This window comes from Ahaetulla prasina, chromosome 4 (assembly GCF_028640845.1).
Source record: "Ahaetulla prasina isolate Xishuangbanna chromosome 4, ASM2864084v1, whole genome shotgun sequence".
NCBI classification, from domain to species: Eukaryota; Metazoa; Chordata; class Lepidosauria; order Squamata; family Colubridae; genus Ahaetulla; species Ahaetulla prasina.
This window is the reverse complement of record NC_080542.1, coordinates 143,025,855-143,041,920: the sequence shown is the minus strand read 5'-3', so window position 1 is coordinate 143,041,920 and position 16,066 is coordinate 143,025,855. Positions and strand designations below refer to the sequence as shown.

At 40.2% G+C, this 16,066-nt stretch overlaps 1 protein-coding gene across 1 annotated transcript in view; it reads left to right on the top strand.

Moving 5' to 3' along the window:
* LOC131198280 (sodium channel protein type 5 subunit alpha-like) overlaps positions 1–16,066 on the top strand; it is an 86,426-nt gene that overhangs the window by 32,671 nt on the left and 37,689 nt on the right. The window lies entirely within an intron of this gene.

The window sequence follows — 16,066 nt, the reverse complement described above, 5'->3', positions numbered from 1 at the left end:
GATTTATGATTTGTCCCTGGGCAAAGCCACTGTGCCTGTTTTTTGGAGCAGCAGCCTCCATGGAGGATATAAAAAGAAAGTCAAGGTAGCAGCTGCAACACCTCAGTCGAAGCACTTTTTTTTTTTGTATATGTAACAATGTTACATGTGTGCATAAAAGGAAGGTCTTAAATCATGTGGTTGTAACTACTATCTCCAGTTTTTTGGCCTCTCCCTTCACACCCCTGATTTTGTGAGAGCATTCCCAAGTTTGTAAGTGTGGTTTTTCCTAATTCGAAGAACAGTGGAAACTCCTGAAGGAAGCCTTTGCGGGTAGTCCTCAACTTACGACCTGTTGCTTAATGACTTCGAAGTTACAACCAACCCAGAAAAGAGGACTTAGGATCTGGATTTGAAGTTTCAAGCCTTCTCCATGGTCAAGTGGCTGACTTTTATTTGCTGAAAACCAGCACTTTCAGTTTGGGGCAAAACTGCATCTATAGTGAACTTTGTTTTGTTTAAAACGATAGTGTTCGCTTAACTGTGGATTCACTTAACAACCATAGTGATTTGTTTAATGATTGCTAAAAAAAGTTTTAGAATAAAGTTGGTTATATTACAGACCTGTTTTATGAGCATTACAACATATAACTGTATTGGGTAGGCTATCTGTATTTCTAAAATAACAGAAATTGTTGTTTCAGAGCTGATAAAACCATTGGACTTTTCATTCACTGGGCATAATTTTTGTTTTGTTGACTTCATATATGAAGTGCCAGAGAAGGCTTAACATAATCTGTTCAGGTTCCCTCATGTATCTTATGTTGCCTTAATACACTGCTCCAAATTATTGCATTTTTTCCTTATGAAACACTTCTGGGACATGTAAGATAAAGTTATCCAACAAATAAAACAGAGATAAGGGGAAGTTATAGCTTTTCTTACTTGCATGTTCCTATTTCCTGCAAAAGTTAGGCTGACATTTTAGTTGTGAATCTACAATAAATATTTTCCTTTTTATTGAGAGGAACAGTCAGTTGAAATACATCAGATATATTCTGTTTTTTCAGAAGTGCCTCCAATTATATTATTTGGAGGTTTTCCTTTTATGTTGCCTTTCATTTTTCTGGTTCCTATTGTCCTTTCTTCCCTCTCATCCTACCTCCCCCCCCCCACCAGATTCTGAAATAAGGATTTTATTTTAAAAAGTTACGCCAGGGCTAATTTGCAGACTAATAACTTATTCTTTATACAGAAGTTTTCCAATGGATGGTTTTAACCATGCATATCAGGATAGGATGATATTTTAAATAATTCCTTTTTTTCTCCCCAGAAAATTATGGCGACTATTTCAGTAGTCCTTCTAAGCCATTGCTATGTGGATTCAGCCCAAATCCTAAGTACATACTTTTTTTTTCTCAAAACATTTTAACTGTAAAATAGAATTGTTTTCAGAATAATTGAGGCTACACTAATGGAGGTAGGCAAGATTCTATGGAATCTTCCTTATTTATTTATTTATTTTTTAAAAAGAGGAATACTCTTAAAATGCTGGGCCTTTTTAACTTTGAGGCAAGGATGATATGCTCACTGAGGACCAGTGTGACCATGAGGCCAAAGGAGATCAGTGCTTCAAGTGCCTGAGAGGCTGTTGGAGAATTGAGAGATCAGCCTGTCATAGCCCCATAAATAGTTCGCTTCTCCTCAGGTACAAGAGTATGCTTGCAATTGGGTTCTTAAAGGGCAGCCATTTATCTATTGTTTCAGACAGAAAATTGAGCTGGACTAGTCCTTGTCTTCTAGTGGAGCAGGAAATTTAAGTGATTGTCTGGTGATAATAGAGGGAAAAATTGTGAACATCGGGTGCTTTGATAGTCAACTGCTTCAAAACTCATCAAATTTAGTACTCAATGCGTTTTGACATGAAAATTTTGTCCTGGTGCTCATTGTTTGTTTGGTACTCAACAACAAGCTTGAGCTTGTGGGTGTCAGCTGTCTTGTGACTCATTATATTATTATTTATAGGGAAAAATGTTTAGTATCATTTTTGATACTCTTCGCACCTCCCAGAACCAATTAACAATGAGTACTAAGTTACTACGGTATAAGCAGAAGCCAAAGGCTATTTATTTATTTGTATCCTTTATTATTTTTACAAATAACTTAAGGCAGCAAATATATCCAACAGATCTTACTTTTCGGATTTTCTCCACAACAACCACCCTATGAGGTGGGTTGGGCTGAAAGAATGACTGTCCCAAAGTCATGCAGCTGACTTTCATAGCCAAGGCAGGACTAAAACTTACCATCTCCCTCTTTTTAACCTGGTACCTTAATCACTAAACCAAATGGGTTCTCTATTTTTTAACTTTTGAGGAGTAAATTTGAAGGAGACTATATATTGTGCAATATTCCTGCAAAAGGCTGTGGCATGCTAGTGATCTCTCATAAAAGAGTCTTACTCTGCCAGAGGTTTAATGCTATAAAACGATGACATACAGTTCTGTAAATTTCAAGTGAGCTCATACAAGAAAAAACAGAATTTATATCAAAGCATTTACAGCGCTGGCATTTCCCTTTTGGAATAAAAGGACATTGAGTAGGTGAAAAAAAATGAAAATTCAAAATTGTAATAGGTTGTCCTCAGTTTACAACCAGTGGCTAAGTGACATTTGAATTTATGAGAGATTTCCTCAGGGCTACTTACAACTGGGTTTGACATTCCAGTGCTACTCTCCTCACCTTCCATGGTCACAGAATCGCATTTTGCGCAGTCGGCAACTGGCCCATGTTTACAGTCAATTGTAATGTCCCACAGTTACATGACCATAATTTATAAATTAATTTATAATTTATAACCCATTATGGACAACAACCGTGGTGATTCATTTAATAACCACTGCAAAATCACACATTGATCTGCTTAACAGCCAGTGTGATTTCTGACTGCAATTCCAAGCTCAATTATAATCATAGGTCAAGGATGATGGCCAAATCTGGCTGTAGGTTCTGCCTCAGTTTACTTTTCCAGTAAGCAACTGAGTGGGAAGATCATTTAAAGCAATTTATAACAGTACTCTGATAAAGTTGAGTCTCCCTATGAAAAGGAGGAAAAATAGCTTACATTTACTTTTATAGTTAGCACAACAAAAACCTTCAAAACAAAAGCTGATTGGTTTAGAAATAGTCTTCCGTCCAGTTACAATAACAAGAATGAAAGCATCCCATAATATGTGAGCAAAGCAATAGAAAAAAACATTGTATTCTGAATAAAAGAAACATTTGTAAAGGAAAAACATCAGAATGGGTATGGGTAAGTTACATTCTCAATGCTACCCAAGGTTGGGCATGACTATTTTCTTTGTTCATGGATGCTCAAGAACAGCTGAAAATGAAACTGTTATCTACAATGTACTGAATGCTTTCCTGCCAGTCCTGTTTTCTAAACGGGAGACTTTTCTTAAAGGTTAAGGCTCATGACAAATTATTAGCAATACATTTGAAAAAAGTAAATCCATACAAGAAAATTCATGTCAGCTAACCAGTATTACAAAAAGCATGTTCCAAGTATTGCAAAGTCCATCCTGTGGGACCCTCAAGGGTTACCTGTACTGTGATACAGACAGTTACAGCAAAAATCCTTTTTTTTTTAAACATGAAAACTAACACTAATGTAATGTTTGGTCTATTATTAGTAAAACAGAATGTCCCTTGAACAGCGTTTGTGTGAAGTATAAAGAGAATCCCGATTTTGGATATACCAGTTTTGATCACTTGGGGTGGGCGTTTCTATCATTATTTCGATTGATGACCCAGGACAGCTGGGAACGTCTCTATAGACAGGTAAACTTTCCAGACAACTAAAGATAAGAAATGTGCAAAACTGAGTGAAGGACACATTATTTGCTGGGAGAATGCAGTTGCTACATATCCTATCTGAATGCTGTGGGTTGCATTAAATTATTGTCATTGGTCTCATATCAACAGTATAAAAACCAGTGGTGGGATTTAACAACCAGTTCTCTGCTCTAATGACCGGCTGGGTGGGTATGGCCAGGGGGTGTGACAAGCAGCACTTGGTCTCCTGTTCCCCTGGGAGCAAAAACAGGCCATGGGGGGGGGACACACGCACCCCCATGCCTCATTTCGGGCCTAGGAGACTTCCCTACACTTACCTGGGAGCCAAAATGGGGCGCGTGGGGACTCCTGGAAGGGGTGGGGGGGAGGGGGGAGTCATCCAGCAATTTAACTACCGGTTTGACTGAACCGGCTGACTCCCACCACTGATCAAAACCATGATCAAATTTATCTATGCAATAGTGGCAAATATCTGTAGCGCTCGGGTGAAGGATGAGGGGAGAAGTTGTGAGTTGGTTTCCGAATGTATCATTACCAGGCTAGTGAAGGCCAAATATGGCCTTTTCAGGCTCGTGCCTTGGCATTCATATTTTCCAATGAGACAAACCCAGACAGAATTGTTTTATTATAATTTATCAGAATATTCAGACAAAAGGGATTCCTCTCATTCAAAGAAGGAGCCCCAATCTTTAGCTTGCAACGCCTTTTATAATTAGTATAACAAAGAAAAATCCAAGGGGAAAGTTGATTGGATAGGGTAAAATAACCTCCCCTGTGCATAGGAAATCAGTTACAAATAGTCAAACATATTACATATTTGCATCCCATAATATCACACCTATTCATTAAAATGAGGTCTGAGGTCAGAAGGGCCATACATTGCAAGGAAAAAGGTTGTTTAGAATTCACGAAAGGGATAGGCCAGACCCCAATTTATGCTAACAAGCTTTTTCTTATCTGAAGATAATCTCCAGCCTGTTTATCTTTTCAATTTAGGAATGTTAAAAGCCATTCCTAAATTCCTGCCTATAATGAGCCTGAACATCCTTTTTCAGACAGAGAAAATAAGTGAAATTGAAATACAAAATAATTATGTTAAAAATATAAAGTTAATATACAAAGTATCTATGTTAGCTAACAAATTACAAAACCCACGTCATTTGCCCCTCACTAGGTAACATCTTCCCCTAAACTCCCCTGAAGATGTTACCTAACCTGGTAACAAAATGTTCGGAAACCAACCCACAAGCTCAGAGAACGAATCTTCAGCCTCCAATTTAGCTATCAAGTGCCACAATTCATTAATTTACAACATCAAATTAACAAATTTATTTATTTGAAATGTTCACAATATGTGCATGTTGTCAACAATGTATTTGCTTTGGGATCCCAAAGAAACCAGGGTTCTCTGATTTTGTATTTACAGGTTATCAGAACATCTGGAAAATCCTACAGCATATTTTTTTTTATCATCATCTTTCTGTGTTCATTCTATCTTTTCAATTTAATCCTGGCTGTTGTTTCAATGGCATATGAAGAGCAAAATAAAGCAACTCTAGCACAGACAAAGGCAAGAGAGATGCTACTTCAAGAAGCAAAAAAAGTGCTGAGGAAACAAAAGGTTTGTAAATAACATTTAGGTACAGGTAGTCCTCGACCTACAACAGTTCATTTAGTGACTATTCAAAGTTACAAAGGTACTGAAAAATGTGACTTATGATCTTTTTCCATTTACGACCTTTGCAGCATCGCCATGATCACGTGATTGAAATTCAGATGCTTGGCAACTGGCATGTAGTTATGACAGTTGCAGTGTCCTGGCATCATCTGATCCCCTTTTGTGACCTTCTGATAAGCAATGTCCGTAATAGCTCAAGCTGTTAGAAGGCTGTTATTAGAACACAGCAGCCTGCAATTACTGCAGGTTCAAGCCCGGCCCAAGGTTGACTCAGCCTTCCATCCTTTATAAGGTAGGTAAAATGAGGATCCAGATTGTTGGGGGCAATAAGTTGACTTTGTATATAAATATACAAATAGAATGAGACTATTGCCTTATACACTGTAAGCCGCCCTGAGTCTTCGGAGAAGGGCGGGATATAAATGTAAATAAATAAAAAAAAATGTCAATGGGGAAGCCAGATCCCCTTCACAGCCAGGTTAATAATTTATCAACTGCAGAGATTGACTTAACAGCTGTGACAAGAAAAGTTATAAAATGGAGCAAAACTCACTTAGCAACAGAAATGTTGGGCTCAATTATGATCGTAAGTTGAGTGCTACCTGTAGTGAAAGAATCTATTAGAGGCATGAAAATAGGAAGGAAATGGATCATTCATAGATGATTTCCATGATCTTGATTGAAGAATATTTTCCATATGGTTTTGTGTCATATTTTTGGTTATTTTGTATTTTTAACTTTGTTATTTTGTGTTTTTAAATTTGTATGCTGCTCAAAGTCTTTATGAGTGATGGGCAGCTACATACATTTATTAAATAAATATAATTATTATTGTAATATAAGAATACAGAATTTGGGAAAAGGTAGCAACGTACAAATAACTAAATAAAATCAACAACTATATAAAATAAGTACCAAAACATTTCGACGAAAAAACATGCTGTAAATTAGTGTATGCATGACTTTTGAGTAGAAATTACAAAAGTTTGTACCACAGAATAGACAGTTATACGTTTCAGAGCATTATTCATCAAAAAGCATCAACATGTATTAAATATAAACATCAAAACAAATGAAGAATATCAAAAGTTAAGAAGTGATTTATAATGATTTGCAACTCTCCCTTTAAAAACAAAATGTATCAATGTATCAAGAAAAAAAAAAAAATTGCTCAAAATCTATTGAATGGCAGATGTGGAAATTAGAATCAATTAACCTGGTAGGGACTATGGCAAAATTATTAAAAGTGTATACTCTATTAATCAATATTTTCTGTCTTAATATTTTAAAGTGGGAAAAGGAGTGTAAATAATATTAGTGTCATGCTGGGTGAGACTGTGTGTGTGTGTTTATGTTTACAGACAGTCCTTGACTTATGACCAAAACTGAGCCCAAAATTTCTCTTCCTAAGTGAGGCATTTGTTAAGTGAGTTTTGCTCCATTTTACAAACTTTCTTGCCATAGTTGTTAAGTGAATCATTGCAGTTGTTAAGTTAATAACACGGGTTGTTAAGTGAATCTGACTTCTCCATTGACTTTGCTTGTCAGAAGGTCCAGGGGTGGGTTCTACTTAGCTTTACTACCGGTTCACAATGGGATCACACCCATGCAGATGTCTATGATGACATCCGGGTGGGTGGGCAGAGCCTCCCCCCGGTTTTACTACCGGGGGGAGGCTCTGCCCACCCACCCGGATGTCATCATAGGGGCAACCCACCACTGAGAAGGTCACAAAAGGTGATCTCATAACCCTCCCACCCCCAGGACACTGCAAATATCATAAATATGAGTGAGTTGTCAAGCATCTGAAATTTGATCACATGACTATGCGGATACTGCAATGTGATAAGTGTGAAAAGTAGTAATAAGTCACCATTTTCAGTGTTGTTGTGGCTTCAAATGGTCACTAAATGAACTGTGGTAAATGAAGGACTACCTCTAATATTAGTGTCTGTCTGTATATGTATATACTAAATTTATTTGCCACCTGTCTCGCTGTGGGGCTAGTTGACTTACAGCAATTAAAAGGAAGGAATGAAAAGAAAGTAAACAAAATGATGGAACTATAAAATAAACAATGAAAAAGTAAACTGCAAGAATACATCAATACGATAACAAAAGATGGACAGATGGAGAGCAGAGAGTGGCGCAGTTGTGTGTTTGTGTGTGTTTGTAATCAACCTTCAATCCAGCAGCCACCTTTCTCTCTATATATATGAATATGTATGTGTATATTTCTATAAACTATATCTGGCATCTGTGTGTGTGTGTGTGTGTGTGTGTGTGTGTGTGTGTAATCAATCTTCATTCTAGCAACCACCTCTGTCTCTGTTTTACTTATCACTGCTACTACTACTCTTACCATGTGTACTTGAAAAAAAAATATGTTTCAGGAACTAGTTTCACAAAGTCTCTTGGCATTATCGAATGAAAATTTGGAAATGCCAAGTGAAGAATCTGAAAATAAAAAAAGGAAAAGAAGATTTAAGAGAAAGAAGAAACGCAAGAACACAAAGTCCAAAACCTATGGAGAAGATGAAACAATGTTTTATTCACCACCTGATAAAAGTCAAAAGGAACTTGTAAGTTTAAGCAGTCTAACCTTTATAAACAGAGTGCAAGATGTATCAATCTTATTAAGTTGAAATTTGATGACCTAGGTGAATATATGAAGTTTTAAAATTTTTAATATATGAGTTTTTTAAAAGTTTTTAATATATGAAGTTTTTAAGGGGCAACCAACAAAGCGGTGAATTTTCATTTCATAGATTTATAAATCTATAAGTCAAATTAAAAAAACAACAACCTTGAAAAATACTTTATCTAGTTGCACCTACAATTTTATTCCACCTACATTTTTACTTTCTATCTCTGGTTTTTAACTTCACGATGTAGAATTGCTTTTTCTAAATGTGTTTCATGATTAGTGTGCATTTTTTCCCAACATCTTCAGGATGGATCAAAAGAGGCAGGATGCTGGTCACAGTATTGTATGTGTAGGGGTGATGTTGAGATGCACCCAGCCTGGCAGGATGGAGGGATCCAACATGGAGCTAGTCGAGACTCACTCCACGATATTACGAAGGCCCAGGACCAGCCTTCCCTGAATGTTTTAGAGCAGGGGTCTCCAACCTTGTCAGCTTTGCTGGCTGAGGAATTCTGGGAGTTGAAGTCCACAAGTCTTAAAGTTGACAAGGTTGGAGACCCCTGGTTTAGAGCAGTGATGGCTAAACTTTTTCACACTGAATGCCCAAAGCGTGAATGCATGCCCAAACCACCAAAATGCAACACACGCATGACCCCCCGCATGCGCTCTGCCTCCCCACATGTGCGCTCGGCTTTCTGCACATGCTCCACCCCCCCCACATGCGCCCTGCGCCCCCTCTGCAGGCATGGCAGAAACCCAAAAATCAACTGGCCAGCGGGAGGCGCATGCATGCATGACTGAACTGAACCGGGGTGACTGCTCGCATGCCCACAGAGAGGGCATTGCATGCCACCTCTGGCGCACGTACCATAAGTTCGCCATCACAGGTTTAGATCCTTATCTACTGTAATTATTCCCAAAGGAGAGCTGCTAGATTGGGGAGATTCCTGTATTACAGGCAGAACATAATAAAGTAGCTAGCTTGAACTCTGTCCACAAAGGCTTGGTTGTTTCCGCTTGATAAGTGAGCTTCAGTCATGATGCTATAACTTCCATCCTTCCTGTTTTGACTACACTATGGACACCACTGATTTTTCTCCCATTCATTTCATCTCAGCAAGTAAATAGTGAATTCAGAATTACATTATTATAACTTTATTGTCATTGTACCTGTATACACATACAACATAACACCCAAAGACCAGACCCAACACACATAACACCCATATTCACATAACACCCAAAGACAAGGCCCAACACACATAACAATCCCCAAGCACCCACCACAAATTCCCCGCCTTGAATCAACCAAGTGTCCACACAGCAGACCAAGCATACCTGAAAGTTGCTAGATTTCTGCAGTTACATACTCATTTTTATTATAAATAAAGAATGCACATAATCAGTACTGATGGAAGGTCAAATGCTGAAATAAGCATGTGATTTTTAAAAATGTGTTTAAAATGAGGTTTCATTAGTATTGACTACCAAAATACATTGGCTTTACTTTACGGTGTCCTTTCCAATCTGTGCTCTCTGTGTTTTGTCTGTAGGGGAATTTTGTATTATTACTGAGGGTCTCTGCACCTCAAGCGGTATTCTTCGGGTGAGCTGATTTCTGGTTCACCTGTGGCAGATTTAGAAAAGGCTTTCTTGTTGAAGTATTGCTCTGCAGAATTACAGATGGGTCAAAAGGAACGGAAGGCTAAGAGGAGACATAAAAACAGTCTTCTAATGTTTAAAGGCCTGTCATAGGGAAGATAGGTTTATTCTCCAGAGCTCCTGAAGGTAGGACAGGAACTAGTAGATGGAAGCTAACCAGAGGGAGATCTAAATTCAAAATAAGGAAGAATTTCCTGAACAAAAGAATTATAGATGTTGACTTATTACTGCAATCGGAATTAGAACTTCTGTTACTTAGTGGTGCGGTTGTTAAATGGGCCACACCTTATTTTATGACCCTTTTTTTCTGTGACCGTTAAGCAAGTCACATCATTAAGTGAATCTGGCTTCGAAATTGACTTGGTTTGTTGGAAGCTCTCCTGGGAAGGGTGCCAGTGGCAATCATGTGACCCCATGGCTACATTTGTGCCGATTGCCAAAATTGCCAAATTTTGATTACATGACCTTGCAAACACTGCCACAATTGTAAGTGAGAGGATCAGTTGTAAGCAAGAGCAGCTTTTGTAAGTCACTTTTTTTCAGCGCTGCCATAACTTTGAACAATCATTAAACAAATGGTTGTACGTCAAGAACTTACCTGTATTATACAGTGGAACATCCTTCCTGGGGTCATGGGTATGCCATCATTACTGGTTTTCAGTCAAAAATCTGGGATAGTAAGGAGTTGGCTTAGAAAACCTCTGAAGTCTTCTCCAACACTATAATTTTGTGATTTTTGCTTTATTCTCCTGCCTGGATTGTGGGTCATAGCAATTGTTACTCCCCCAGATCCTATCTCTGCTGAATGCTCAGACCAATCCTAAACAAATGTGCTTCTCTTCCCTGAATCCGGTCACCAAAAATGCTTAAGGTCTTTGGGAAAAAATGGACCCAGCAGCAGAACAAATTGGCAACCTGTTTTTTTTTCCCATCTCCATACAGGAAAGAGGAATGATGGCTTTGCAGGTTCCACTCATAGCAGCCATTCTTTTAAATGCAATAGGCTACAAGTGCTAGCAATTTTATTGTCCTTTTGTTTAAAATGGGAATGAGGTGATTTTTGTTGCTTTAAGATCTGCAATATCTCAGAGGAAGGGATTCACAAAACAACAGAAAAAGAGTTGGAAGGATCCTTGGAGGTGTTTTAGTCCAACCCTGTACTCAGGCAGAAGACCCTACACAATTTCAGACAAACGGCTGTGCAATCTCTTCTGGAAAACTTTAAATTACAGAGTACCCAGAACTTCCAGAAGCAAACTGCTCCATGGGTTAATTGTTACTGTCAGAAAATTTCTCCTTAATTCTAGTTCTTAGTTCTTCTTTTGGCAGCTAGAGGTCTGAAAGATGTATGGAGTTCTCCAATCATAGCTCAAGCTGATTTTTAAGTAATTGGAAAATATAAAGAATATTGTGGAAGATCTTTTAGCCCTCTTTCTCATTTTCAGAATACAGATAGTCCTCATCTTATGACCACAATTGAGCTCAACATTTCTGTTGCTAAGCAAGACAGGTGTTAAGTGACTTTTGCCCCATTTTACGACTGACCTCGCCACAATTGTTATTTATTAGTGTAGTAACACAATTGTTAGGTGGATCTGGTTTTCCCATTGGCTGTTCTTGTTAGAAGATTACAAAATGTGATCATGTGATCTTGGAACACTGCAACTGTCACAAATACATGCCAGTTGCCAAGCATCTGACAGGACCACGGAGATGCTGCAACAGTCATAAGTGTGAAAAATGGTTATATCATTTTTTTCAGTGCTGTTTTAACTTCAGTCACTAAACAAATGCTTGTAAGTCAAGGATTACCTGTAGTGACGACCTTTAGTTCTGCATGACAAAACACCTGGAATAATGTGATATGTCTAACAATTACAGGCAATTAATATACCACTAAGCAAATGTTTATTAACTTTTTTGAATAAGACTTTAAGCTGTATCTGTCGTGTCCCACTCCCACTCCGACGAACGAGTCAAGGAAGTCCGTAACAAACTTGGCAACAAAGCCTTTGCAGCTTGCCAAGTTCCTTCGAGGTTTATCAGGGCAGGCAGGAGTCCAAGTTGTGACTTCAGCGATCGAGTCCGATATCAGCAAACTAGATAAGACTTTGCTTGACTCAAGGTTGGAATGCCAAAAGCAAATCTTTTATATAGGCTGTGGGGTATGGCTCCATGACTCAGCATTTATCCAGGCCTGCCCCACCCTTCCTTCTGCTGGCGTCGCCTCTCAGATCTCTGGAAGCGAGGGTCCACCCACAGTGAATTGTCTTCAGCTGGATCTGCTGTCAGCGTCTGGGAAAGGGACGGGTCAGAGGGAGTAGGCTCGATTAATTCCACCACCTGGCTGGCTTCCTGCTCTGAAGGCTGAGCCAAAGAAACACACGCTGTATAAGTGAGGTTTTTCGGGCTTGTCCTTTCACTCCTTGAATCCTCTCCGGGCATGGGACCAGGGCCAGGGGCTGGAGTCATGATAGGCCATTCATCTTCATTATCAGACTCGGATAAAAGGCCCGGATGGAGACGGGAGGGGCCCGGCTGAGGAGAGGAGGGAGGATGAGTTACAACAGTATCCTATTCAAGAGGATCTTAACCAGTGGGGGGCTGCAACCGGTTTAATAACTGGTTCTGTGAACATGCGCTTTGCATGTGCACATGCCTAACACACTTGCATGCAGCGTTCAAAATACAGCAATTTGAAACTCAGCTGCTTACCTTTCTAAGGTAGCCCCAGTAAGTAGAACAGCAGGGGCGCAGAAATCAGCTGTGCCGCGCGAATCAGTTGAGCCAGAAAGAAGGAAATAAAGGACAGGATAGAGCAGGGGTCAGTGGCCGGGGCCAGCTGATCGTCGGAACTACTGGTTTGCCCAAACTGGTCCAAACCGGTGAAGATCTTTTCCAGGAAATTATTCTCCTGCACTTACTCAATAAGAAATGTTTCAGTAAAGGGATACATTAATAGTTCAAAACATTCACTTTATTAGTAAAGTAAGGGTTTTTTTTCTTCCATAGAAAGAAATGGTGATGTCGTATCAACTACCACTTGAAATGCTTGATGATCCATTTCAAAGGCAGAAATTAACAAGTGCTGCCAATGTGATTAGCAAAACTATGGGTGAGTGAAAAGATAAAATAATTTTCAAAAATATAATGGGCAGGATGTTAAATTATTTTAACTGCTTGGTAAAAAATGAAAACAGTTCAGCCTCTTTTTCCCTTCCCTTCCCTTCCCCTTCCCCTCCCTTCTCTGCTGAAAATGAAAAGGTGAAAAGTACTAGCTCCACAGCAAAGGCCATCAGCGGATATCCCCTTCAGTCCTTTCAAAATATTTGTTCAAATAAAGTAATGAACTGTAAAAATAATTCCACCACATTTTTATGAGGTCTTTGGTGGGTCTGAGCTTGTTTTTTTTTTTTTTTGCAGATATTTCATTACCAAAAATGTAATGACATGAATGGCAATGTTTGGCAATGGGTGGTAATGAAACATCTGGAAAAAACAAGAACCAAGCTCAAAAGGCGAGTCATTGGCCCCGATGGAGAGGGTGCGCAACTTGGGCGTCCTCCTGGATGAACGGCTGTCTTTGGAAGATCACTTGACGGCCGTCTCCAGGAGAGCTTTCTACCAGGTTCGCCTGGTGCGCCAGTTGCACCCCTTTCTAGACCGGGATGCCCTATGCACGGTCACTCACGCCCTCGTGACGTCTCGCCTGGATTACTGCAATGCTCTCTACATGGGGCTCCCCTTGAAGGGCATCCGGAGGCTGCAGTTAGTCCAGAATGCGGCTGCGCGGGTGATAGAGGGAGCCCCTTGTGGCTCCCGTATGATACCTATCCTGCGCAGACTGCACTGGCTACCTGTGGCCTTCCGGGTGCGCTTCAAGGTCCTGGTAACCACCTTTAAAGTGCTCCATGGCATAGGGCCGGGTTACTTATGGGACTGCCTACTGCTACCGAATACCTCTCACCGACCCGTGCGCTCTCACAGAGAGGGACTCCTCAGGGTGCCGTCAGTGAGGCAGTGTCGTCTGGCGACACCCAGGGGAAGGGCCTTCTCTGTGGGGGCTCCCACCCTCTGGAACGAACTCCCCCCAGGACTTCGTCAACTTCCGGACCTCCGAACCTTCCGTCGCGAGCTTAAAACACACTTATTCATCTGCGCAGGACTGGATTAGATTTTAAATTTATTGGTTTTAAATGGGTTTTATTATTTATACTGTTTTTAATAATTGGCTTTGTAGAATAAGTTTTTTAATTGTTATTTTAACTTGTATTTATATGTTTTTAATTGCCTGTGAACCGCCCTGAGTCCTTCGGGAGATAGGGCGGTATATAAATGTGATTAATAAATAAATAAATAAATAAATAAAAGTATCAAAGACCCCAATAGTTCAACCCTGAGCTACAAGGATTATCTTCTATCCATACTATATTTTTGTTTGTCTTTCTTTCTGAGCTTTTGGCTTTCACTACTGACAGGTTTTCAGATAAATGTCAATGATTTGAAAAATTTTAGTCATTGTTTTTTTAGCAACAAGACAACTTCAGTACCATTGTTATATTATAAACAATTAAGTTTTCATGTTCCAAAGTTCATTTAAATTTGTGTTGTGTTGTATTATTTACAAAACTAAGAAGGGTCTCCCCCAGAGTGGGGTCAAAAAGCCAAGATGGCAATTATAATGATGCTGTTGTAACCCCATCTGTTTTCATGTGTATCCCAACCTTGAATTTTTTTTAACCATACTGTGGTTAACACCCGCAGTCCTCCCTTCTAATTAAGCCAAAAAAGCTCAGAATTCAAACAGGAATGCAACTACATTGTCTCTAACTGAAGCAATAATTATTACGACTATCACATCCATAAAGCTTTACAGGCAGATTAAAGGTGTGCAGATTGATGACCAGGGGTGGGATACTGCCCTTGTAACAACTGGTTTGCCCGGAACGAAAATGCATGTGCTCAGAATAAAAAAAAACGGCTATTATATAGGATGTGATAGCGCCAGGGCGGGTGGACAGGGCTAGCTCTGGTCGGAACTATCAGTTCTCCTGAACCGGTCTGAACTAGCAGCAGCCCACCACACTGTTGCTGACCACTAAAATGCTAAATTGAAATACGAGTGACAAACATCGTTTGATCTAACCTTAATCTCCCATGACTTAGATCCAGTGCACTATTCAAGGTCCTAACTCTAGAGCCGTGACGGTGAACCTATGATATGCGTGCCACAGGTGGCACGCATAGCCATATCAGTGGGCATGCGAGCTCAGTTCTGGTGCACATGTGCACACCAGCCAGCTTATTTTTGGCCCTTTTGGGCCCACCAGAAGTAGGGAAACAGGCTGTTTTTTTGTCTCCGGAGGGCCTCAGGGTGTGGTGGGGAAGGCTCATTTTTTGCTGTCCCCCAGCCTCCAAAGCCTCTCTCAGAGCTGGTCCCACCGGAAGTTGGCAAACGGGCCATTTCTGGCCTACGGAGGGCCTCCAGGATGGGGGTGGGTGGGGAAGGCTGTTTTTGCCCTCCTCAGACTCCTAGACTCCTAGGCTGGCCAGCTGGCTGAGGAATTCTGGGAGTTGAAGTCCATACCTTTTAAAAGGATCATGGTTCTGTCAAGTTTACAGTCTACAGGTGGTGCTTGAATTGAGCCCACACTTACGGTCCCATGTGACCCGCAGTAAAAGTCCATGTGACCAGATCTGACTTTATGATTTCTTTGTGGTCGTTGTTAAGCAAACAGTAATGAACACTATTGTCATTATATGAACCCATTGTTTACAACGGGGTCAGCAGAGGTGGTATTCAGTCGGTTTGGACCGGTTTCCCCAACCCACTAGTGGAAATCGCAGGTGGGCCTGTCCATCCGCCCCTGCTCCAAGTCATGCTATTTAGGCACATTTTTGAAGCTGGGCGCATGCCCAGAAGGTGTATGCCCCAGCAAAGCACATATGAAGAAGGATGAGCGCATGCGTGGATGGGCGCGCACTCACATATGCAAATCAGTAGGGAAAGTAACTGAATACCACCATTGATGGGGTGGCCTTGACCAGAAACTGAAAGAAAACACAGACATAATTGTGGACACATGACTGTGGAGGACTGCAAAACCCTATATATGCAGCTGAGTGCCCAAAATGTCACATGAGCCCAGGGCAGATGTTGGAACTTCAAAACCAGATCGTAAATGTCGTTTCGGAGTCTGTTGTAACATTGAAGAGCCACTTAGTGATAATAAATTGAGGCC